The sequence below is a fragment of the Poecilia formosa genome, unplaced genomic scaffold (genome assembly GCF_000485575.1).
Source record: "Poecilia formosa unplaced genomic scaffold, Poecilia_formosa-5.1.2 Scaffold32, whole genome shotgun sequence".
In the NCBI taxonomy this organism is placed as follows: Eukaryota; Metazoa; Chordata; class Actinopteri; order Cyprinodontiformes; family Poeciliidae; genus Poecilia; species Poecilia formosa.
In genome coordinates, this window is record NW_006799971.1 from 3072488 (window position 1) to 3099579 (window position 27092).

Genomic DNA, 27092 nt, shown 5'->3' on the forward strand with positions numbered 1-27092 from the left:
GGCGGGACCTTGTGTGTGTGACGTCACACAGCAAGGTGCCCATAAAAGGTTACCACAGTGGATCGTCATATTGCTATCGATACACAATCTAGAATGAGCCGATGGAGATATTAATATCAGATTGATGCATCTCCAGTGTGCAGCTTGGTGACACCAAACACACCTCTTCACGTGACTGGTGTCCTAGAGAAACCTGTTACAAATGGGAACGTTTCTTAAGAGCATTAATTGTGTTTGTGGGACTACAATGTGTGACAGACATACAGCTGCCTAAAAACGGTGCAATAAATAGTTCTTCTTGTCACTTTTATCGTTATCGGTATCGCCCGCCCCGGGCGTGTTCTTCCTTGCTGAAGTGAGAACAGCAGCAGTCAGTCGGTTAATGCAGCACACTGACACACAGATCAGCGGCCATCCAAACACATCCCGACGAAAGCTAGAATGTTCCATCCCGGGGTGAGACGGTACATTTACCAAGTGAGATTGGTGAGGCAAAACAACGGAGGCGCTGCCCTGAGGGAAATACCCCGCTGTGTTCTCCTCCAGACTACAGTGGTGATTAATGTCTGTGTGTGGACCGAGGGCGTGTATGCCGGTGATCGCCTCAGCAGAGGAACGAGAGCGCGGGTTTTGTATTCTTAGAGGCGTGACGGTTATTTGGACACATGTGAACCAGACATCTAAAGCCTCCCTGAAAAAATTATATATAAAAAAGGAGAGAGAAAGCTTTTCTCCCCTCCACTCTTTCTTTATCCATATCCATCACTCGGCCCGGTTGTTCCGTGAAATCCCCCGGCTTCGGTTTCTTTCCGTTACTCTTGTCATCCGTCTCTATCCGAGCCACACTCTCTCTTTCTCTCTCTCTTTTTTTTTGTTAACTCGCTGAATTGGATCGGTGTCCCCTCTTTCCAGAGGTGTCCACCCTCTTACCTGTTCTCATTGATTCAAGCTTTAAACTTTCGCTCTCACTCACTCACTTACCCAGGAGGTGAAGTTGAATTACAGCCATTAGCTCGCTGATTCTGTGCCTCTCCCAGCTTTTCTGTCTCCCTCCTATCTCTTCGGGGTGCTCCAAGACTCCGCCATGTTCCAGTCCAGCACTCTGATTTATTTTATATTGAGAAGTGGTTGTGAAGAGAGTAGCCGTTTGCTGCCCTTATCACCGCCGATGTGGCCGACTCATCACTACGTGTCGTGGTGTATGAGTCTGTGAATGAATAGTTTCTTTTCTTTTTAGCTGGCATGGCACTGTGAAAGCTGATACTGAGCAATACAGTAATAAAAAATCATTTGGTGAAGCTCGGAAAACTGTTACCGATAATAACTCTTTGTTGAACTTTGTTGGTCTAACAGTACAAAAAGATTAGATTGTGGTTGATATTTTTATTTTTGTCTGTGAAATTACTACATGTAATGACTAAGTTGGTTAAATAACACACTGATAGACGTGATACCAGGTGTTCAAAATAGAGGCGGGTGATATGGACTTAAAGATTTATCACGATGTTCTGCGGCGCTATTGTGATAATGATAAAAGTGACAATAACTATTTATTACATATTTTTTAAGTAAGTGTGTGACTGTGTGTCACAGCAATTATAGTCCCACAAACACAATTAATGCTCTTGGAAAATGTTCCCATTTGCAGCGCGCTTCTTTAGGACACCAGTCATGTAAAAACGTGTGATTTTCTTTCACTAAACAGCACTCTGTAACTTTATTTTGAAATTTATTGATATTCATTGATGTTTTTATTGAACAAACAGAGGAGAAAATAATCAATCCTGACTGAATGGACAGTTTTGTGGGGTTTTAAACATTAACTGGAATTTATTGTGACAACAATAAATCTAAATCCTTGGTATAAAAAGAAATTTATCACAATAAATGATACGATAAATGCCCAACTTTAGCTAAAAACATTCAAACTTAAGCATTTTTTCCCAGTTTGATTTTTGTTTAGGGTTAGTTGGGATGAAAGTTCCCAAATGTTGGTGGAACTTTTTGTGCACTGGAAACAAAGTACAGTTTGTTGATGCTGATGTGAGCTCCTCGGCTCTGTGGGGGTTCAGCACTTTATGAGTTTGACACAGCAGGAATTATCTGCCGCCTATCTGATCCGTAGCTCCGTAGGAGGCGTGCTATAGCTGACTCCCAATGTTAACAGTGAAGTCAACAAATGTACAATTTAGTTTTTTTGTTTAGCTTTGAGGCTGAACCAGTTCAGAGACGAACTCTGATGTGAAGAAAACAAACCGCACGCCATCACCAGAGAGCTGCTGAAAGCTGCAGGAAAACAGACAATAAGTTCAGTATAAATAATGCAAATTGAACATTCCCCCATGTATTATAATATAAAAACCCCCAGCAATTTGCCAAATTATTGCACATAAAAAGATTAGTAAGATAAAAAATGACTTTGGGTTGGGCGGATTGGAGCCAAAGAAAGAGTGCTATGGCCTTTTTTAAAATTCACATGTTGACCTAAAGGTTAATTATACATTGAAGACTTTTCATTAGGTTGGCGTAAAGTCAAACTCTGTTTGAAAGCAAGGATTTTAATTAGATGTTTTTTATCCCACTGTCTTGAATATCAAATGATTTCATGTTTGTTTGAGTAAACTTTTTTACTGATTCTAGAGAACAAAGAAACAAAGACAGAGAATCATCTAGTACATCATTTATTGTCATTAACTGCCTGATTTGCTATTATTGTAATATAATGTAGTTCACTACAGCTACAATACATACTTTCTATAAAAAATATAGTTTTAAAAAACATTTATTGAAAACAGGTTTAACAAATAATAAAAAAAAAACATTACTGCAGCTTTAAATCTGACAAACAAGTTAAATAGGGAATCCAACTAAATGTTTACCTGCTTTGCGTTAGCGTCAGCTGACAGGCAGCTAGTAACCGCTTCGTCGCACCGTCTGTAAAAAGCCCTCCATGTGTTCATAGCATCTAAAGCAGAGATGTTAAACACTTTATGCTGGTTAAAATATTCACACTTTAGTTTCACTGCCTGCTCCTCACACCTGCATGCTTCAGATCATGCATTCAATTGAAAGTCTTGAGTTTTTAATAGCAAGGTGGTAACAGTGACACTAAGTATGCTAAGAATTTACTACAGCCATTAGCCAGTTCATTAATTAAAAACAATATGTCCTTCTCTCCTGCATGTCTAATTTATAGAGCTGCAGGAAAAAGATGGAAACCGAATCTGACGCGCCTGAGCCGGAGCGTAGACCTCACAAACGATCGCTCCATTTTAATTAGAGACACTTTCCCAATCCTTCGTGGTGTAATATTGTCATACCACTACAATAAATTACATTAAGGTTTACGGCTATAATGTGACAAGATGTTGAAAGGTTGAAGAGGTAGAAAGTACTTCTGCGAGGTTTGTAGCTGGGTTCACATCACACCATGACCCAATAATGAAATTACCTAATCGCGCACAAAGACGCTTCACTCGTGTAGGAGGCTGGATGGTTACTTACTTACTATCTGATTAATTCAGCTAATATCATGTGACCACTTGCCTGTAGGGCACTGGAAGCCTCTCTTCACACACCACAGAAACATCCTCTCATGTCTACATGGAAGAAAACTTTCAGGACTTTTGCACAATTGGCAACACAGACAATAGATCAACACCAGCTTGAGCTTAAATATGAAACAATCTGATAATATCTGTATCGATCCCAATATAAAAAATAAAAAAAATCGAGATCTGGTATCGGCCCAATCCATAAGGCTGGATCTATTTAATCTAATTCTGTTCTTTGTGCTCTGAGCGTTAGGCTTTATTATTTAATTTCCATTATATTTAGAATTCCTAATTTTACTTTCTGAGCCATTTGACAGAAAGTTTGTTGCAGTTTGTTTTTTTACATGTTTGACCAAGATAGTCAACCTATTGTTTTTGTCAGATTCAGTTTCTTTATTCTTTGGCTGTTAAACTCCTAATAGCACTGACTGAACAAATTAAAGTTGTTTTTACATCAACTTTGTGACGTTACTGGTGTATTTATGTGTGCTGTAGAGGTGCAGCGTTATCAAATAAATTTGTAATTCAGTACATTTATGTCTGTGTTTAAATTAAGAAACATTCGAAATATATTCAGCAATGTTTTTCTGCATTGGATTGGTATTGGCAGATACTAAACCTCAGATATCGATATCGGTATCGGAAGCAGACATTGGCAGACACTGACCATAAGAGCTAATTATCTATCTTCCATAAATGTCCTTAGGACAGACTATAAATACTCTTCACTGGCTGCCTATTTTTAAACCATCCATGGAAGATTCCTTTGAAAGGGAGAACAGAAACTTCAGAGAGTTTAGCAAAGTGCTGAACACAGAGACAGAATGTTGATTTGATGGTTTATCCCCTGGCATTAGTAACAAACAGAAAATGAGTGAGAGGCAGAGTGTTTCCTTCGCAGTTTTATTTATTCATTTTTTTTCCCCTTTTCAACTCAAGGAAATGCATAGCTGACATAAAGACATTAAGGTGTTTTCATAAACATCGGCAAAGTCGAGGTGAAGTCGTCGTCCTGAGTCAGTGAATATGTGAAAAACAGCCAGAGAATACATCATCATGTGTGTGTGCTTCCGTTAAAGTTTTTCTCCAATTGTTGATATCTTATTGACTGAACCACAAGTTAATTAATATATTTATTGTGTTCTCAAAATTTAGCAGCTGTACCCGGTACAGGTATTCACCTGGCCAGGAATAATTGCACAATTTAAGTAAAAGAGTTTGTAGAAAAAAGGTTTCTGATGTCCTATATTTCCGCAAAGCCATCGTCTGTTTGAGGATTTCTTAGGGAGCTGACCTTTAACATGGTTAGTAACTTGATATCGTCTATATTTGATAGTTCTTTTTCTTGTCACTCTGTTAAATATAAAGGATTTGTACAATTTCTTTCATCAGATTTCTTTTTTCCATCAAAAAAGATGAATGTAGGTCAGTGGAGGCATTTTGTTCGTTCCTTCATCTTTAACGACCTGCTACTGGGAAATATTCAGCCACTGAAACAACCTGGTGACACTTTTGTTTAGAAAAGAGTTAAACCACGACATAAACACTGGACATAAACCTCTGATCTAATCTATCACCTAAGATGAGCTTCTTCACACTTCAGTCAGTTTTCAACAAAATAACTCCCATTGCTTTCAGCCATAAGAGCAGTGGTGAAGATAAGATAAAAAAAAAAAAACAACTCCAATTCAGTGATTGCACAGAAAAAAAACAGAAGTCTGTGGATTACAAAAAGATGTTGTATATGCTTTGTTTATTTTTCCTAACAAGCTGTTTGCATCTCTGTAGAATGAAATAATTGCTTTGCTTCTCTTGTTTGGCTAAATACCAGCAGACAGGAGCATCTTTTCTCTTCTGATAAGTTATAATATAGATTTTTTTTCTTTTTTTATTTTCCCCCACTTGGCATAGTTTTGTATTCTGCTGAAACAGATATCTTACTTGATATTTAAATACTGTAAAAGTCCCTTTTTTTGGACAATCTTGAGGAACCAGCAGTGCATCAAGAACAGTGGACATTCATGTCATCTCGAGTCTCTAACCTAACCAGACTCTCGTGTGTGTTGCTGCTGTGTGAACACACACAACTGGCCTCAAGGTCAGCGAGCGACACTTGTAATGGTAAAAGATTGCCTGTCAATACAAGTCAGTCTTCGGCAAGCAGGAGAGCCATCAGGGTCTGGAGAAATAAAGTCTCCTTGTGTTTGTGTTTCTGAAAAAAAAAACCCAAAAAAACATTTGTTTCCTCACCATTCATCCCGTGTTGTGTGTTGTCGACATCTCAAAGTTCAGTAGAGACGAATTAAGTCAGCTTTGACTTTCACTTCGTTGTCGTGACGAATCATCTGACACGCGGCTGATTGATGGCGTTTTGGTGGTTTGGGTATAGACCGAAGCATTCCCAATGCTCCTCATCAACTAGGTGTTCTGTTTCAGGAAGATTTGTAAAGGGTTTTGTGACAATAACCCAGACGTTCAGTCAACACCCGACTGCAAAACAAGTCAAATCTTCAGTTTAGAAGAGCAGGAGGGCTGCAGGCCGTAAGCATGTTCACCAAACACAACGTTTTCACGAGAATGCTACTTTTGGAGGTGGCCGCAGTCAACATCACCAACATTCAAGAGATTTTTACAGAGCATTTCCAAACAGAGCGTCTGTTTTACTGCTTACACTAAGACTTTACAGGATTGAGAGTAAACAAAACATTGGAAATGCTTGTGCTTCACACACAGACTGATATTAATCAAGAGCAATCAATGCACCATCAACACGAGCGAAACTATGTTAAGATACGTGATCAAGAGAGGCAGTGATTATATCCAACTTCTGATTAAGTGTTTAGATCCATGAGCTCCTCCTTTTACACACTGATCCTCTGTCTGTAGATTCATATTAACACATGAATCTGAATATTTCCTGATCAGAATCACAGCTAGATTTTATATCTTGCATTTCTCGATATTACGGTATATAAATCCTCCCCAAAGAGCTTTTTTTATTTTTTCCTCCTACTGTTTTTTTCTTTTTTGTATGTGTATTTTAGCTTTGATGTCAACATCTCCACCTGCAATTTTGAGGAACACTGGCCTGCGTTGTTCGTTCCGGGTCGTGGATGGAATCTGTTATTTTTTTGCATCTCATTTTGGTTTTGTTTATTGCAGGCTTTCATCTCTGTGAAGTGGGTGATGATTTGACAGCATCAAACTCAAGGTAATGGTTCCGATTGTCTAGTCGAAAGACGGCACACACTTGCAGCACACAGGGGTACATTTCAGAATCGTTGTTCTGTCCATGACAGGTTTTAGGACGCGGTATGATTTCCATTCTATTGATTAATATTTTTTAAGGGGAATTTTGCATAGAGAGACATCATAATCCATTTTAATTATGGTTTTGATTTTGTTTATTTTTCGTTCAATGTACCAACTTTACATATTATTACACAAGAAATTGCAAACAACAATTCTTGAGCAAATTGTGAAAGAGAAACAAAAACAATCCAACTCTCGACTGAAGTCAGCGCCAGACTGAGAAGTGATCTTAAGGGAGCAATGCGCCGCACTCAGAAGAGTAAAGAAGCGAGAATCACATACATTACGCCACTTAATCATCAGATGCATTAATGCAAATGAAATGTAATGAATGCAAACTCTGACAATTAAAGCCTGTTTTTAAAATGCATCCATTATGGTTTAAAGTGAATGTGCTCCCATCCCTGGAGGCGGTGGCAGCATCCGTCACCTGGGCTGACAGCCCGCCTGTTGTTCCACGTTCCCTGATGTGACAGATGTGCGGATCGGCCCCCAGTGTGTCGGTCCCAGTAGGTGGCTGAGTACCATTCATCCACCACTACTGAGCCGTGGTTGTTGTAATTAGTGTTGGTTTGCGACACCGGCCTCGCTGAAATAGTTTGGTTGGGGGAAAATAACACAGAAGGCTGTCAGCTATTACAGCCAATTTACGACATGCGTATGTGTTTTAGTTGCTGAGCTGGCAGTGCCGCCGTAGAGACGGCTTTCCTTCCCACTCCATCAGAAACATCAAGTAGAGAGCCCTTCTTTTTTTCTTTTTATTTCTTTAATGTGCTGGATGTGTTATTGTGATACTTAGAAACTCCTAGAACTTAGATGACAAGCAGAATGTAAACAATAGTTTTATATAATACAACTACATGTTAAAGTTTAACACTCTGTGATGAAGTCATTCTCAGTGGGAAATATAGATTTAAATCTTTATCGCGATATTTTGTGGTACTATTGTGATAATGATAAAAGTGACGATACAAACCACTTATACTGCTCCCATTTGTAATACGCTCACCAGAACTGCACCTGGTAGCTGAATTATATATAAAGCATATATCATTTTTTTATTTATTGAAACCCATTTATTGAACAAACAGTGGAGAAAAATTGTAAAAATAATCCAGATAACACAGACCGTTTTACGGGCTTTTAAGCATCATTAACTGGAATTGATTGAGACAATAAATCAAAATCTTATAAAAAATGTATTGCGATAAACGATACGATATGATGTGATAAATTCCCAGCTTTAGAAATGTGATTAAATTTTCGAAGATTCGTTTGAACATTCTGCAGCTGATGAAAACAAGTATGTCATGCGCTGATATTTATGTACACAGATGACCAGTCGGTGCAAAACGGACAATTTAAAAGGACTAAAACAAAAAAGAGAAACATTTAGAAGAGCTGGATTGGGGAAAAAAAAGATAGGACCTAAGAAGAGAAGGTGAAGGAAAAGGCAATTTTCTTGGCATGGCCTTATCATCCTTTTGAGGAAATTTAGAAAATTGCCGTATATATTTAGCCACAAAAGATAACAGGAGCTTTATATACACACATACACACTCTTCCCTCAGCAATGCAGTGATTTGCAATACACCAATGATCAAAACAGCTACGTCAGCTGTATCTTCACACACACGCACAAATACACGCACTGTGGCTGGTTGTTGACAGTTTGGTCTGAAGTAGATTCTGCTCATTAGGTGGTGTTGCAGATTGGTTTCTATTTATAGGCAGCAGTCGGCTCAGCAGTAGCCTCAGCTGCATAGAGGTGTTTGAAGTAGCACAGGCCTCCAGTGGGGCTCGCTAACGAGACGGATCGGCAGTCGATCACTCTCCAAACTGCGGAAGTTCGACCTAAACTTAGCCTGGCGTGGGCATTCAGGCCACTTATTATTGGTGCTGAGTAATATTCTCATTTTTTTAGTCTGGATTCTTTTTTCTTTTCTTTTTTTTTGGGAGAAAACGTTGATTTAATGGTGTACGCAGTGGCACACACTTTGTTATGGAGAGCACAGAAGGAGAAATGCAGATGTTCTGTTAGAGCTGTTCTTGTTTTCACAAACATTATTAAGCTCCCCTCTGCTGCTTGTATTTATTAGCATAAAAAGGATTGGGATTATTTTTAGCTCATGCAACATACGTGCTTCTGTTGTAGTTTTACTTTTCAAGATGTTTTGTTTTATTATTTTTTTTCTCTTTAACTTCCATTGAAATTCAGATTTCATGCTGCTCATAGTCCTTCCCATACACTGAACTTACTGAGCCAAATGGTCCTTCCATGTATAACGCTGAAGCCTCTGAATTTTGTGAACATGTTTCCATTGTCTCCTTCTCTGTACTTTCTGTGTAGAGGTCACCTTTGCAATTAAGGCCAATTTAAAAGGTTTGTTAGACAGAAAATACTGAAGAAAACTGATAAGTGGCTTAACATGATTAATGTGTTTTTGTTTAGCTTTTGTTTAGCGCTTAGCTAACTTTGAAAACGTTTGTTGACAAGTTGTTCTACTAAATTAATTCATACGTATACATTCTGGAGCACTAATCGGCATCTGTGTAGAAGTCTTGCTCATCGACTAAGGAGTAGCTGGACATTTATATTCATGCTCTTATTTTGAAGTGGATAAAGACTGCTTACACAATAGTTCTGTTTTCTGTCCCCATGTTCTCTCTTTGTATGTTCTTGTATAAGAAGAAGCATACAGGAACAAAAAATGCAGATAGAACTAAATATAAATATAAATAGAATATCTAAGGTACATTTAGATGTATGATGACAAATCCTATATTTTTGAGGTTGATATACCAAATTGTAGCACATGTCCCAATGACACATGCTACAACTTGCACTAGCTTCAACATGTTTGAAATTAGCGCTTTAGCATAATTCAGATAAATACAGTGTTGCTGCAGCACTTTAGCATTAGCGTTAGCCTAACTAATGATTAGTACTTTAGAGTTAGTAAAACTAACTTTACATAATTTCATTTCAGGATCTGTCCTATCTGACCTTTCAGGGTCAATGTCTCATGGACACTTTATTCATTCAGCAATTTGTTTAAGGAATAAGTTTATAGACACCTGTTAGCCACATGCTAATAACTGAGCATTTCTAATGTCCATTGCCATATCGCATGTTTTAAACCTCAATAGTTGTCAAATTTGCTTATACCTGCATCTTAACGCCCAGCACTTTAGCAGAAAGTAAACAGCGCTCTGTCTGCTGTTGCAGATCGTATCTGTCATCACTCTTCCTCTTGACGTGTTTGGCATCAACACAAAGCTTTCCAAATAAGTTTAGATTTGACAAGATAATTAGGTCTGATACCATCTTCTTCCACTGCACCAAGTCTCCAAGAACTGCTAATCCTCGCTTTCCTCTCTGCACCGATAAGCAACGGGATAGAAAATGAAATAAGATAAAGTAATTTGTCACACTTTTGGACTGGATTCCCTCTCTGCGGGCTAAAAAAAAAAAAAAGAAAGTGTACATGGTGATGCTTACAGGCCATGATTTTAAAAAAGGGATGCAAATTACTATCCTGAACTTTAAACTTGAAAAATTCTTTTTAAAGAAAATAAAAACAACACATTTAAACCAATCACATTTTGCAAATATGTTAATAATCCACATGACTTGATTTGTACAAAACCAAAAACAACTTTCTATTCAGACAATATTAAGGTTGACTACACCTCAGTTAGGGAGATTCTTCCCTCCACCATCACAACATTCTTTCTTATTTTGTGGAGCTACAATGGGAAACTTTGATCACTTTAAGTTTGGGTTTTGTGTGATAGATCAAGACAAAGCACGAAAGCTATGCACAGTTTTTCATTTTTATGTTTTTTCAAAACAAAAACCTGCAGTGTGTGCCGTGCATTTACAATCACGGCACACATAGGATGTGTGCCTATATCCTAAAAGGTATAGGATGTTATACCTTTAACTGCAACAAATTGAACCAAAAAGTCACCTACTTGAGAATAAAAGTCAATATTTATTTGAAAAAGACATATCCAGACAGATCAGGAAGAGACGTGTGGACAAGTTAAACCAGGATTAGGGCTGTTTACCTAAACTGATGCCCAGAACAAGGCCAGCATTAATCAGAGAAGACACCCTTTGAACCTGGAGGAGCTGTAGAGATCTACAGCTCTGCTTGTAGAACCCATAAGTCACGCAAATTTGACCTTCATATAAGAACGAAAAATAAGCTATTTCAAAGAAAGTCCTGTGTTCAGTTTGCCACAATCCATGGAGGGTTTTCCAAAAATACTAAAGAAAGAGCTTTGATCAGATAACAACTAAATTAAACACTTGGCATATAAGTAGGATGTTATCTGTGGCAAAATGCTAATGCTGAATATTACCATGTACAAACCATCCTTTCGGGGAAACATGGCGGTGTCAACATTTCTCCAAAGTAAAGTTATAGGATGCTAAATGCTAAACAGTTCATCTTTGAGCATGAGAATGATGCTAAACATTCAACCAGAGACTCTGTTAACTGCTTAGATTAAAGTGTATTCAGATGTTAAAACTCAGACCTAAATCTAATTTGAAATCTGCACTCAAAGAAACTATCCACTGATACTGAGCTTCAGTTATTTTAATGCTGCACTTCTCAGACTTTGAAAACCACATATGGTTTTCCTTGCATTTCAGTGTATCTCTTATCCAATGAAATACACTGAAGGCATTATACATGAATTTTCATACCATCTACAAGGATACAAGAACATTTGAAGCCTGAGTAAAATGTTTATTTGCTGGACGAACACGCAAAATGGCGGCTGTTTGGACAATCAAAACTAATATTCCAAGTGTTTTTTTTTGTTGTTGTTGTTTTTTACACAAAATGTCTGCTGCAGTCTCAAAATATTCAACTCCTTCATGACAAGTTTCTGTAGTACTTAGTAGAGAACCCTTCTGCTGCAAACTCGATTTATAGCCACAGCTTCTGGCAATGTTCCTGAGAAATCTTAGCCCAACTCCTAATGGGCAAAGGCCTCCAGTCCATTAATATTCTTGACAGATGAATGCTGGAATCCCCACCAGAGATTTTCAACAGAGTTCAAATCACGCATCTATGATGGCCACTCTAGCATCTTCCAGCCATTGAGGAGCTCTTCAGGAGGCCTCCGGCGTTTAGGATGTGCTTTACTGTGGAAACAGACACATCAGTGTCTGCTGCCACCAGGTTTTCTTGCAGCAAATCGAAGGTTTTTGACCACCTGCCTCCTCAGGAATCTGGTAGCAGGCGCCGATAGCTTCCAGGTTTCGTTGTGTTGGTAAGGCGATAATCCCTTCTCTGAACCTTTTGGATAATTCTCTTAATTCAGCTGCATTTCTGCAATGCAAAGGAACTTTACCTGCAACACTTCAGAGATTAAACTCTGCTATCTTAAATATGACTGATGCGAATATTAAAGATGCATAAGATGTGCGTGAAGTGGCACCTCTCTGTAAACGTCGATGAAGAATTCTGCTCAATAAGTTGATTGATTACTGCAGTAGTTAAAAGCAGGGATTAATCCTTGAAATATTGAATTCAACTATTAAAACAGGGTGTCTGCGCAGTCTTAGAAATTCTTAAATCCATGTACCTAAAATTAAGGCCTTAAATTTATTAATTAAGGGCTTTATATATTTATGAAAAGAAATGTTAGTTTGCCTTAACTTAATCACAGGTCTTATATTTTGACGTGGCAAAATAATCTTGTATTTTATCAAATATGTAATTTTCTGTCAGGCAAAAGCTTGTCTTACATTTTTGTTGCAAACTGTAACTTGAGGCGGTTGAGGCTACCGCTAACTAGCCACTGATATATCATTGCTAGCTAGTTTTTTTTGTGTCTATCGTGGCTAAGTGCAAATTTACTGCCAGTTGACTGACTGACTGTTTTTGCCAATGGTTCACTACCTCTAACTAGCTTCCAACATACTCTTGCAAGCTAGCTTGCTAGTTTTTTTTATGCTAATTTATGGCCAGTTAGCTGGACGATATTCGTTTTCACCTCTGGCTCAATACTAGTAACAAGATGCTAATATGCTCTTGCTAACTAGCTAGCTATCTAGCTAGCTTTCTTTGTCGCTATAAAAATTTATCGCCAGTTTTCTGGACGATGTTTGTGTTCACCACTGGCTCACTTCTGTTGATGCTACATCCATTCTGTGCAAATAAAGTTCAGCACTGTGGCGGTTAAGACTGCAGAGCGCCATCTGCAGTGTGAGAAGCACAAAGCAGCCCCTAAGCGTTACAACACAGACCCCAATACAGCAAAAAAAGAATCAGTTTTGCTGTTTGATTGTAATGCAGCATCACCCCCCAACCATTCCCTATATTTATTGCTTTTTCTGTCTTAAATTTCCTTCAAGGTGGCCTTAAAGAAAGCTCTTAAAAAGTCTTAAATCTGACATGCTGAAGTTACTCAAGAGTTTCACCCTGTGAAACTCTTGAGTAACTTGTTAATTTTTAGCACACCTGAATAGTGAGACATTTAGTCAAAAGCTGATTTCTTTGAACGCACATTAAATCTTAATTATCACCAGTACAAGCTTAACTAAATACATTTCTAATTCTTACTCCTTCCCTCTATCCGTGCCTCTGCGGCCTTATTTTGTTCACCACTGCCTGCAGATAAACAATGCCCTAGTTCTGTACAAGTCTTCTCCTTGTTCCCGAATCAGTCACTCTGAATGACACAGGGCAGAGGGAAGAAAGAAATGCTGGGCAGCTGCCTTGCAGTGCTGCATTCTGACAGAATCAGGCAGGAGATTTAATCCACATCACCAGGGCCGCTGGAAGGATTTGGGGTTGTTTACTGTGTAAACATGCCTTTGGTTGTTCCGTGTTTTCATGCTCGGGAATTTGAACATCAGCATTTGTTCAGTTAATCAGTAAATCAACATCATCGTAGATCAGGTTTACATTTTTGGACTTTGCATCGTTCTTTTTATTTTTGATGAAAATCTTTTTGCGCACAGAAACTTGAGAGAGAAAGTCAAGATATCGTCAATGGTCATGAATTCACATGTTGCTTTTTCTAATCAAAGCACACCACTGCTGCTGAATGATTACCGTTGTTAAGTGGTACGCTATAAGAAAGAGCTAGAATCAAGGTGTTCTTTTTATGTAGCCACACGTTTTACTTTAAATCGATTTATACGCCTCTGAAATGCATCCAGAAAGACAAATGCTGACAAATACTCTCTGTTTCATTGAGCCAACAGTGGCGCTGTGCATTTGCTAAAACTTATCATTCAGTATAGGAACTTTCACCAAAAAAAAAAAAAAAGCATTTCAAACATTTTTTTGCTGTATTTTCCTCTTGGCAATTGTGCCTAATTTTGTAAAGTCTCCCAATGCGAATCTCTGCCTCTCTATCAAAGGCTGAACCCACCTGCATTATGGGATTGTATTCTGAAAAGTCACCACGAGTAAAAGTGGCAGAAAGAGGAGAGAAGCAGAGGTAAAACATACCCCCGACAAACACGAAACACTTCAGCCAAAAAGGCACCGATCCGATCCGTGGCTCGAATAAAAAGTCTTGCGTGAAACCACTAAGACTGTGAAGGTGAGGGAGAGTGAAGAAGCACGTTGTTAGTAGAGATTAGCTCACATAAAAACCTAGTTTGGTCATTTGTGTGGAGACAGAAAGGCTCAATGCAGGAACGATGCTGTGATAACTTTGTGAAGGCGGAGTGTTGGAAAGAGCAGCAGTATCTTAAAGAGACAGAGACCAAATTTCAAAGCTGAAAAGTCAAGTTGAAAAGTCAAATTACCTTTAAGTCATGTTTGATATATGCAACATTTTTGCAACTGAAGGTAGCAATTTACTTCCTTGTGTCATAAAATGCTCCGTCTCCAAGGTCCTCTTCTAAAGCACCGTCTATCTCCTGTCCAACATGTCCAAACCATCTCAACTTCACCTCTTTTTGGCTCCAAAGCGTCCAATGGTAGCCATTCTTCTGACTTGTTTATTAGTAAATTGAATCATCGTCATCAATAAAAGAAAAATTACATAAGAAAATACAGAAATGGGCACCAACCTACTTCAGTAGGTCGCTCCAATTTAATGAAGAACAGAAAGTCACTTTTATTTACTACAATAGTTGGCCATTGAGATAGTAGATTACAACAGAGTATTAGGGCCATACTAAGAAAAATAAATATGGAATAAAGTCATAAAATTACAAGAATAAAATCATAATAAAACAAGGACAACATTGAAATAATATGACAATAAAGTCATAGTTTTACGAGAATAAAGCTGTGCGGGAATAAAGTTCAAATAATACGACAGTAAAGTCAATATCAGATTAAAGTCATATTCTGAGAATATGACTTTAGTCTCGTAACATTTTACTAATAGTAGATTAAAAATGTTGAAGCAAAAAAAAAAACATGGCTGTACATGATTTTTTTTTTTTATGGATTATGCTTAAATGTAAGGAAAACCTAAAGACCCTCAGACAGAAAATGAAGACAAAAACCTTTTAAAAATAAAAGTCAACGGCTTTGTCCTTTATGCTGGGAGGATAAGTCCATCAAGAGAGACACTAAATAGGATGAGAGTGAATCTGAGCTGGACCTTTCAAAGGAGCTACAAAAGAAGAATGTGAAATAAGGAAAAAAAAAGAGTGAAAACATAGGAGGTGGCAAAAAGAGGCCTAGAGGGGGAAGAACATGTCAGGCTGAAATGTCAGTTGCCATTGTGTAAAAGACCAAGAGAAAGGAAAGGTAGAGGGAGGGTTAGTGAAGGGGTTGAGCACAGAAATAAAATGACTGTTAAACAGACAGACAATTAAAGGGAAAAGACTGTTGAGAAACTTAATGGTGGATGGAACAAAAAGACCAAACCGCGTGAATTGGAGAACAGGAGGGAAAAAAATAACAAAGTGGAAAAACAGAAAAGGTCAGCAGGAGACAAAGTAATGCCAGAAAAGAAGGAGTCCAAAAAAGGACCACTTTAACAAACATATTAAGCTCCAAAAGCCATTATCCCATTCACCTGTTTTTCTAAGATGGAAGAAGAAAAGGGCAAGCTGGAGACGGGCTGACAAATTGCAAAGTGTTAGAAATAAAACGGGGTTCTCAGACAAACACTTTTGCGTATGTTGGCCACGCTTGCCAGATACCCACAGTTCTCGTAAAGAGAGACGCACGCTGTAAGCTTTGGGACAGCGGCAGCTTTGACTGAACAATAAGAGACAGAACAGCCTGTGGCCATGGAGGAGAATTACAAAAATCCTGCTGTCACATCAGGCAGTGAAGGGTGCTAAAACAAAACGCAAGTGTTTTTCCTTCTCGCAAAGAATGCCTCGTGTGCACATCTACTGTCAGACTAGTACAATTCAAAATTTAATTTTTGCTCCACTGGTAGTAAATAAAGAAATGATTTCATTTGAGAATGGATAATCTAGTGCATAAACTATCTTCACCAGGTTGAAAAGCAGCTTGATTTTAATTGGATTGAACAGAAGTCTTTTACTGAACAGAATACAACAAGGGCTGGTGAAATGATCATAGTTATGTGCAAAGTATTTTGCTATGACTGAAATGAACTTAGAATCACAATCATCATTTTTCAAGTCAAATAGGCAATTTTGAAAGGCTGAAAAAAATTTAAGTTTGCCTTTAATATTGATGTCAATCTATGTCAATACTACCAATACTATTGTCTAACCAGTCAATACTATTGACTGGTTAGTATTGACTATCCAATACTGGATATTCACTATTCAGTCACTACTGGATAGACACTTTTAGAAACGGACAAGTATGTAGTGTTTCAAAATAAACCATCTGGAAATATGTTGCAGTGATCAGAAAATAGATTGCTATCTTGAAAAAGTCAAATGTTTAAATCAAAAAGGTTTGGTGAGCTTTCTAAACAGGAAACATGAATGAACTTCATTACAGTAATCAGAGCAGGAAACATTCCTCTTCATCCACTCTGTGTCTGTGGGGAAAGTTTTTTTTTTTTTCCTCAATGCCTGAGCAAAATGAATGAGAGAACTTCTCGCTATAGCTGCCATCTGATTGTAATATTCATATTTTTCTTACCTTCCAACCATCTAACATGTACTGAGTTCAGTTAAATAGACTTTTTGTGCAAAAACATATAGCGAGGAAAACAAAACATCAGACAGACTCAGAACATGTTGACAGACATAGTACTTTAGTGGAGTTAAATTCTAAGATTTGACTGACAGTTTTTGTCCACGAAAGCTGAAAAAATGATGAATTTGGCATGTAAGCATTAAGTTAAACACATAAAAATGTCTAAAAGTTCTTAATATACAGATTCTGTTTCAATGGTCAGAATGTGCCCCAGTTATATCACTCGATTTTACACGAATATAAAATTCGAAGAGCGTTTCAAATCAAACATTGAGCCTGGTCCAATGGCCTATCATTGTGTGTCTCTGTCTTATGTCTCCCATTGCTTTCTCTTCCACTCAGTCTCAAGGGCAGCTAACAAACACAGTAAGACACATGTAGTGCATGCTGCTAAAGTGTTTGGCTGCCTTGTCATCCATGGTGTGTATCCTCCAGATGGCACACAGTCAAATTTAAAGACAAGTGTGTCTCACAAAAGCTTTTCACACAGCTGTCACTTTGTCTTAGGTGAGAGAGAGAAAAAAAAGAGAGAGTGAGAAAGAGAGTGAAAATGGATTGAGAAATGAAATATTTCAAACCAAGCAGGGACAGTGAAGGCCATGTGCCTAAATGGTCAGCATGGCATCAAACAACACGGCTGAACTCAGATCCATTTTCACATGCAGGGTGAAGACCTTGTTTCATCAGAATAACACTTGTTCACGAAATCTCTAGAGAGCAGTTGGAAAGTCTATGAAAGTATTATCCTCAAAGTTCGAAGGCCCTAATTTTATGTTTTTTGGGTTTAGGATACGCTGCTAAAAACTGGATTTAAGGGTGGAATCACACCAGTCCTGTTTGCTTTAATCAGAATCTAGTGTAGAAAGTCCGGTTCGTTTGGGGAGGTGTGAATGCACCAGTCAGATTCTGATGCGGTCCAAAAGAGCGGACTCTGGTCCGCCTACAAACCGGGATCTTGGCGCGGTTCGTATGCGTATGTGAATGCCAAACGGACCCGAGACGGCTCTGAAAGCAGGAAGTGGACTAAAGTGCAGGGCATTCTGGGTAAATATAACCAAAACAAATAAGCTTGTCTAGTGTTAGCGGGAGAAATGGTTCATGCTGAGCCCAATGTTGATGAGGGTTTGTTTGGCACAGTTCCAAAAGACAAAAGAGAAATCCTACAACGGCTAAAATCTGATGTCAACCCATTTTCGTTCACATTTTGAGAAGAAAGAAATTGTGCTCAGTGTCTTCTTCAGAGGTTTCTGTGTTGCTTATCTGACTTTAGATAAAACTCAGACTTACATGTTAATCTTGAACGATCCTTTGTGTTGTGGAAATAATAATGTAATAATTTAAAACAAATTAGTGAATACAAAAGGAGAGCTTGATGCGGCACCAAAGTATCAAACTGTGAACTTTAGTCTGTAAAATTGAACCTCAAACCCAACTAGGGACTCCACATTCAACAGCCCACAGGAGAATTTTAAACACACATTCAGATAGTTTATGAATGTAAATGGGAGTTTTACAAAAGAAAAAAAAACACACATACACACACACAAACCCCATGCAGGCAAAGATAAAAAGGCCAACATCCATACATTAAGGCTTACCCAGCTGGAGACTGTTCTTTGACAATCTTTTGAATTAAGCTTCTTATTCTTCTGTGCTGCTTGTTTTTCAAAGTGACACATTTTTCTTGCACATAAATTGATTGTAGACATGCTGTGTTCGTGAAAAGAAACAAGAAACGGTTAACATTCACATAGCTCCATAGTAAATACCTCTGAACACATTAACCCTGGTCTGAAAACACTCGTCATTTGCCTCCGACACACATCAGCCGACAGGCTGAGAACTCACAGGAAGCAGAATGCTGAACATAGAGGTAAGTTAGTTTCATTTCATAGGGTTAGACTTGAAAAATATAGAAAATATAAAATTTTATTTTATGATAATAATTCTTTGATATGACGGAGTGTTAGGACCATACTAAGAAAAACTGAAATAACTGGGAGGATGGTTCATCTATCACCCAAATAACATTTTGCCAGTCTGATTGTGCTGTAAATAGGAATATGATCTAAAGTTGTTTTTGCTTCAAGTCCGAGAACATTAGCTCCACAAACGGTTGCTGTAAATTTCCAAAGTTTCTTGGCATAACGTTTTACACCTGTGTGTTTTACACAAAAAGTCCAAAACTATGAAGCAAAGAAGTGAGATACTAAGTAAATTCTAAAATAACAGAAACATAAGCAGAAGACGACTGATCAAACCATGAGGCAAAGCGTAACTGAGCAGCCGAAGCTGCAGTGACTGAAGAAGAAAATGGAACTGAGGAGAAGTGATCAGTGGAACAAAAAACAGATGAGACTAATTAGCAGCGTGGGAGAAGCTGAGGGTGAAACCAGAGAACAAAGAGCAAACAAGAAAGATTCAATTAGGAAGAATGCCAGAACTGGAACTAAACACACAGAACTAAACACAGAGACCAGAAGCTGGAAACCAGAACGCACACAGACATGGGAAACGCTCAAAACCAGCAGGAGACTGGAGAACTCAGGAACGGAGAAAAAACAGGAAGAGAACAAAACACAGAACAGAACAGATCAGGCCATCGGAAATATAAACTACCAGGAACCTACCTACAAAAGCTCAGAAACTAAAACTTAATTAAAGAATAAACAGAGCTCAATACAAAACAGTCTATTTCAATGGCATCATTTTGTGCACCATGTTTAGCTTCTTAATGGTGACATGTTAGAATAGGTCTATTTTCTATAGATCATAGGAAATATGGGCATTACATTTCTTCTTTCTTTGCAAATTTCATATTTTAACACAGCTCTAATCTGCTTTACAATAAAAACACCAACCTCTCAATGGAGATGGGTCAAAATAATTTGAACAGTTTCATATTGTTGATCAATGAAGAATGAAATCAAACTGAGCCACCCTGTTTAGACCTCTGTCAATCATCTGTTGAACGCCACACTTAAGAAAAAAAAAGAAAGAAAACAACAAAGAAGAGGAAGGAACTGACTGCAAACCTAACAATTATGTTCTGTTTGAATGACGGTTGCATTGTTTTTAGGAAAGAACCCAAATTCTAATTCTAAAGATGATAATCAGCTTGTTCAGTCAAATGGTTGTTTGGTCTGTAATTTATATTGACATGTGGAGTTGTCTATTTAAAAAAGACACACACACACACACACACACAAAAAGCATGTTTTGGAAGTGAACATAGGTTGCTGTTTTATTTATCAGAACAATATCTTAAAAATGACTAACACCGGCCAATACCGATGTTGATACCGATATTTTGTGCATCCCTTCTAAGTATTTCCATTCTCTTTTATTTCCATAGACTTTAACCCCTAGAACCCGACGGACCCACTGGTGGGTCCAGCTGCCACAACCTCGGCTCGCTCTGTAAACAAAGGCTCCACGTGCCTTTAAATTTTTTTAAATTTTTTATTATCCGCTAAAAGAGGCTTTGATCTTTCAAAAACTATTCCGCATAAAGGTTTTGCCCAAAATGTTAAGTTTAAATTTATTTATACCCCCATTTTTTGTACCTGTTGACTTTTGAAACCCTCTCTGAAGTATATTAATTTATTACAGGGCACACTTTAATACACTAAGAACAAAAGTCTTCTTTAGTTAGACTTATTAAAGTGTTTCAGAACTGGACTAAGTGTTTGCTCTTTTGGAAATCAAAATATGGCCACCTCATGGTCACCATTATAAAATTATGCTCTCAGAAATGGTTAAGCAGCACATTAGTGAAGCCCAATATATAGTAGAATAAACTCCTGTGTTTAATTTTTTCATCCATCATATCTAGTTCATATGAGAAAAGCTGAAATCAGCTGACTGAAATGACCTCATACAGTGTAAAGAAATGTTATAGGTGTCAAAATGATTCTCATTCACTGCCAATATGAATGGATTTGCAGAATTGTCCAGCCGTTGCTTCGGGGCACCTTTTCCTCACATGAGAGAATGGCTCATACTTTCTGTTGGCGGCGGGCTTTGAAGATTTCATGCTGGCTGGATTAGATTTTCAATTTGTGACGGCTCCATCCGTGATCCACTTTTAGATCTCCAGGGCAAGAGTGTATGTGTGTGTGCATACGTGTGTGTGTGGGTGGGTGTATGCGTGTGCTTGTCATACATCCGCACTTTTGGTAAGTCATGCCAGCGCTCGTAACCAATCGTTGTGATGCATGTGCACATTTGTGTGGATGTGTTGCTGTTGATCTGAACAGGATATTCAGCAGGTATTATTGGGGGGTGATGACAAGCTGTTAATCGCTGCTGTCACCACGATGCCGCTTGCTTTGATGGCTTGGTTTGTTTAAAAAGAGCAAATTGTGACATTATTTCTAATTAGCATTACATAAGTGAAACTCATCTTTAAACTGCTGGCCACCTTTTTACATGTTTCTACCTCAATTTCTACCAAGTATTTGAGGTTGGACGGCGGTTGTCCTAATCAGATCATGACTCTGCCTGGGCCGTTCTAAAACAATTACCTTCAGTCAGAACAAACATGTTGATAAAATTAAAAGATGACATTAAACCCAAATCAGCCTGAGGTCTGAATAATTTTGCACTCAACTGTACAGAATGTATTGGAGTTACTGAACCATATTTTCTAACAGGAAACATGGAAAATACAAAAAAGTATTTGAAATCATTATTTGCAATTACTGGAGAAAATTAATTCAAAGTGGAAACCAGCTGACACACGTTTGGCTACAGTGACTAGAAAAGTTGTACACGAAACTACAGTCCAAAATAGCAGAAAAGCAAAAGGACTAATGCCTGGGAATCATTTTAGCAAGTCGGCATGCAAACGGCTCTGCTTTCATAAACTCACATCAAAATGTTACAAATCAGCTCTTTTTAGAAGAGTAAAACAGTGAGAGGAGACAGGAAATCCTTAGAGTCCCACCTGTCTGTGAAGCAGCTCAAGACCTGCTTCAAATTCCTTGATTTGTTTCCTGCTTTTCATGCTGCTTTTAGCTCAAAAATAAACGTTATTAGCTATGATAATGTTAGCTAGCTGTTCGGTGAAGCGTTCATATAACGGCTTGATTTATGCTGAGATTCAGTGGTGGACACCGATATCTAAAAAGTTAGTTGCGCTAACCTTAAAGCACTAATCATAAACATTAGCTCTGCTAACGCTAAATCGCTTTAAAACACGGTATTTAGCCGGAGCTAATGCTAACGACATTACGTCAATTCAAATTTTATCTTCTCTTGAAAGACTGTACAACCCTCAAGCACCAATTTAATTTTGATATTATTTACATGTTTTATGATGCCCTTAGATATCGTATTTATGTTTATATCTTGTTCTCTCGTGTTTTATTTTGTTCATGTATGTTTCTCGTTTTATCAGTGTTAAAGGGGGAAACAGACTGAGGATAAATATTTAACCAAAAATAAGACATGATTTTGCTCGTTGATTTTTCCACAAGATTCATAATAAATGACAAAAGAGATTAAACAAATCGTTGAGACTTTTATTTGACAAATTTTATCCTTCATGAAATGAAGTTTTGGTATAGTACATGCTAACATAATCAAAATGTAAAAGCACACAGTAGCAGGGACTTAGCCCATCATTAATTTTGCAACAAATATTTAATTAATTAAAAAAAAAATCTATTTACGTAGGCTGAAAGCCTTTTTTATTTACATGGGGACCAACACTAAGGAATCAAAAGTGTGTGACTGGAGTTTTTCTTTGTTAAAATAAAAGAACAAAAACAAAAAATACATATTTAAGCTGCGTATGGATTCGAACACCAACACAAAACATAATTACACGTAAGTAACAGGTTGATGTAATTAGAGCGAACGAAGTGCTTTTGGCTTCTCTGTCACAGTGTGCGGCCTGCTCACTTCTCAGCAGTGATATTTTCAGCCATTAAATGTGTGGTGGAAAACTTCCCCCAGTGCTCTGACATTTGAATGGCTGCTTGCTGCAGAGAAAGATCACTGCAGGCTATTCAGGCGTCAGCCATTCAGCTGATGCGTACCAAAATACATACTCACACAAACTGCAAACTCATTCATGTATACATCGGATCCCATTGATATAAATATAAAAACGCATAGAAGGTCTTATAAGTTCAGATTAAACTATTTCTTCCAGTTTCATAGCTGAGGTATTGTTTTATTTTTAAAATATACAGTAAAAATTATATGGGGAATGGTTTTCATATGCCGCAAACCTGCCAATAAGGAACAAAGATAAAGTAGTGGAGTGAGAGGATTAAGCTGGCACAGACATATGCACACTGTGTGCAGAATTTCTGACTTTTTTGTAGAAAATTTATAAGATTAATCTCAATATTTCTGAGTTTCTTCTAGCAATTTTTTGACTTTTCAATGTCCACTTTTTTTGTAGAAAATTTCAGATTTTTTTCTTTTGATGTAAATTTCCTCTTTCTTTTTTCCCCCATCTACAATGGCCCTAATTCACCATCGTATATTAGTGATGGGTCATGCTCAAAGGCATCTGCTCTTTTTTCCCTTTAGCTGTTCAGCTCTCACTCTCAGTTGCCATGGTAAACAGCCTGTCCTTGTTTTTGCAGTGTTTTGTACATTTGGTTTTTGTGTCAAATAAAAATTTAAAGTTTGATTAAAATATTACACAAAAGTATTTTAGCTTGCTTTCTTAACAAATGCATAAAACTAGAAAAGTACAAGTCTTCTCACAGAAACAGTTAATACAAAAGAATTTATTGACATGCAAAATATTCATGTTTGCCCAGTTAAGCCAAAATACAGCTCTAGATGATAATAAATCGAGAGCCGTTTTGGGAGCTGAAAGAACCGGCTCTCTTTTTGGGAGCCACGCGTCAAGATCCGTCTCTCTGAAAAGAGCCGAACTTCCCATCACTGACACACATGCCCCTCAGCGCGTGTCTCTCCTCATTCAGGACAACCACAGGAAAAAGGCTCCGACAACTGAGCTTAGGCGAAGTTCATGATAAATCAGTATCATCCAAACACTAAACCACCTTCAGAAACTATATACAAGCATTTAAAATGACAAATCTATTCATGATGCAACATCTGCTGGACGTTCCGCTGCCCTTACAGAGTTTAAAAGATGTAATGAAAAAGAAACAAGTAACTGTGTTGAGGTGAGATATCCAGAAGCTTTTTAATATTTTGGTCTCCAGATTAAGTAGATAATCAACATGATAATCTGGATAGCTACTTGAGCTCTCCGCTCCTCTTTGATTGAGGTTATTTATTAAAACCCAGAAAGCAACATGGCTCCCAAACAGAGAAACATTAGTTTAATGAGTGCTCCAATGCCTGTCCCTCCTAGGTAGAAAGATGGTTCTGGACTTCACGAAGTCTAAAACAAACTCCATAAATGGTTGCTTTATTTATTATACATATCACTTATTATTTCAACTCATACGCCGGATAGAATATTGAATACAATATAACCCACTTTTTCTTTTTTCTTTTTTTTCTTTTTGTCACAGGGAATAAATTATTCTTGAAACTCAAGGATGGCTGTAGAAAGAAATAACGAATTTAAATGATGTCGGGGAGAAAAAAACCGTCAGCCAGTCGTCTTCCAGATCATTTCACAGCTTTCCAGTTCTACTTGTTAGCTGTCAATTCCTTCTGTCACTCAGTTCTTGTCTCAGGCGTTTCTCACTCAGTGTCCTGTCTCTGCTGCTAAGTCTGTGTCCTACTTCTTTTCTCAGTGTCTTGTTAATGCTATACTTGACACTGCTCAGGCCACAGTACGTGTGTGTGTGTGTGTGTGTGTGTGTGTGTGTGTGTGTGTGTGTGTGTGTGCGTGTGTGTGCGTGTGTGTGTGTGTGTGTAAGACGAGAGGAGAAAAAATGTTTTCTGCTTCTGACCGTTTCAGAGAAGGCCTGAATAAATCAATTAGTCGCTTGATAAATTAAAGCGAGCTCAGTAATTTCCATTTGCATGATTTATTACTTTTCTCTTTTCTCTCTTTCTACCAAAAACTGTACGATAAAAGTCCTCAGTCTGGTGTTTTGGTCTCAACTAGCCCATTTTTATGAAGCACAGTTTTGTTTACAGAAACTTACATAATTCATTTTTTTATTCATTCTTTCCCTTGTTTAATTATTATTGGATATTTAAAATGTCTTCTAGTTCCAGTGTTAAATGCTGATTAGAATTTAAAGTTTATTGATATTTTAGGATATGTTTTTGCATTATTACACCATTACCATTATATTGAGACACGCGCATTTCAGAGGTGATGCAAATAAATCTGGGCATTTTTCTTAAAAGTTCTAATAAAAGTTATTTTCTGTTTCAAGCCCTGCAGAGAAATAATAAAAGACAAAAAAAATCTTAATAACAGGTACATATATAAAATAAACAGTCACTTTATTTGATACACCTTTCTACATCATACCATTGGAAATTTTCTGTGAGCCCTTTTTGTTTCACAACATCCTTAATTATTTGAATTTATGGTTTCTATTGACCTTTTCCATCACATATGAAAGCTACTCTATTGGACTGAGATAAGGTGACAGTGGAGGCTACTGGACAGCAGTGAGCTCATTGTCATGAATAAGAAACCAATATGAGATAATTTGAGCTTTGTCACTTGGTGCATTAATTGGTGGAAGTAGCCATCAAATGACAAATACACAGCAGCCATAGAGGGACTGACATGGCCACCAACAATACCTCTGGCACTGGGCTGTGCTGCTTAAAGGGCCAGTATTATGTGTTTTCCAGGCACACAGTGGCATTTTATAGCACAATGAAGTAACTACATTAACTTCAGTTGTTATAAAAAAATGACTTAAAAGAAGTTTGACTTCCTAATTTAATACCTGGAATTTGGGTCTCTGTCTCTTTAAAAACTCTAGCATAATGAGCTCAGTAGTTCCACCAGGTGTTTGCTAATACCTGTTGGCTAGTCTGAAGGAGCTGAGTGTGGGAGTCCAGAGGGAGTGGTGTTCTGTGAGGTGAAAGCTGGGAAGTTTGGAAACTGCAGCTCAGAGGAGGAGCTTCCTTCTCGAAGGCGGAGCTTGGTCCACCCTGGCGTTTTGCACAGCTGAATGGTTGCCATGGAGATTAAAGGATTTTTTTTCAAACATGCAAGAAAGAATCAAGGCAATACTCCAAGTATGTTTATGATGATGGAATAATGTTACAACATAATGTAAAGCTCAAAAGACTTTATTTTACACAATACTTCCCCTCTAAACAAAGGTCCCATGTGTGCTGAGAAAAAACCCAGCAGCCTGGATCGTTGATTGATTGATCTTCACTTTCTCATTGTTTACGCCAGATTCTGACCCTACCTTCTGAATACTGCAGCTGAAATTGAAACCCATCATAACAGGTGAAGTTCTTCAAATCTGTTTTTGGCCCAATTGTAGCCTCAGCTTCCTGACAGCTGCACTGGCTTCAAAGTTGGAGATGTTGTGTGTTCAGAACAGAGCTACACAACATCAACAAAATCATTGTGAGAAAAAAATAGTTTGGAATGCAATATTGATTGCATTCTATCCCATGTGTCAGAAATTCATGCTTTTCAAATCAGCTACACATCCAGCCGGTTTGACAGTCTTACTACGATGTAGTCTTCTGTCTGCCTGCCTGCAGGGAGGCTGTGGCTGCAATGTAGTAGCTTACCAACCATCAGCGTGAGAACGGGTGAATGACTGACTGTAGTGTAAAGCGCTTTGGGTTTCTCTAGACTAGATAAATGCTGTACAAGATCAGGCCGTTTGCCATTACAGCAGAAGAGGTGCTCATAGATGATACTGCTTAAAATGTTGGAGGTCGGAGAGAGTGACTGAAGCATCATAAAGACAGAAGAGGGAGAAAAAAGTGATGTAAATGTATGTATCAAGTGATAGGTGTCGTTGTCTGCGTAGATAGAAAGACATCAGCTGCCAGAACTACTGGAAGAGTTAGGGTTATGTTAGGGTACCATCAAGTTTTAGAAGACTAAGACTGAATCAATGCTTAGTGTTGTGTTGAATTTTCATAAGCAATGCCTAAAGGTCGAATTGGTTAAATTTACTTTACAACGCTTTTTCTGAGAGGCTTCTGGCTCTTA

The 27092-nt window shown here is 37.9% G+C and overlaps 1 protein-coding gene across 4 annotated transcripts in view; it reads left to right on the top strand.

Moving 5' to 3' along the window:
• elfn2a (extracellular leucine-rich repeat and fibronectin type III domain containing 2a) overlaps positions 1-27092 on the top strand; it is a 201920-nt gene that overhangs the window by 148350 nt on the left and 26478 nt on the right. For 3 of the 4 annotated variants that reach the window (XM_016670325.1, XM_016670326.1, XM_007549727.2), the window contains one exon: positions 6717-6765. The exons of the other annotated variant lie outside the window; for it this stretch is intronic. The gene's annotated coding sequence lies outside the window, so the exon portion shown is untranslated. The remainder of the gene's footprint in view (positions 1-6716; positions 6766-27092) is intronic. 4 annotated transcript variants of the gene reach the window in all.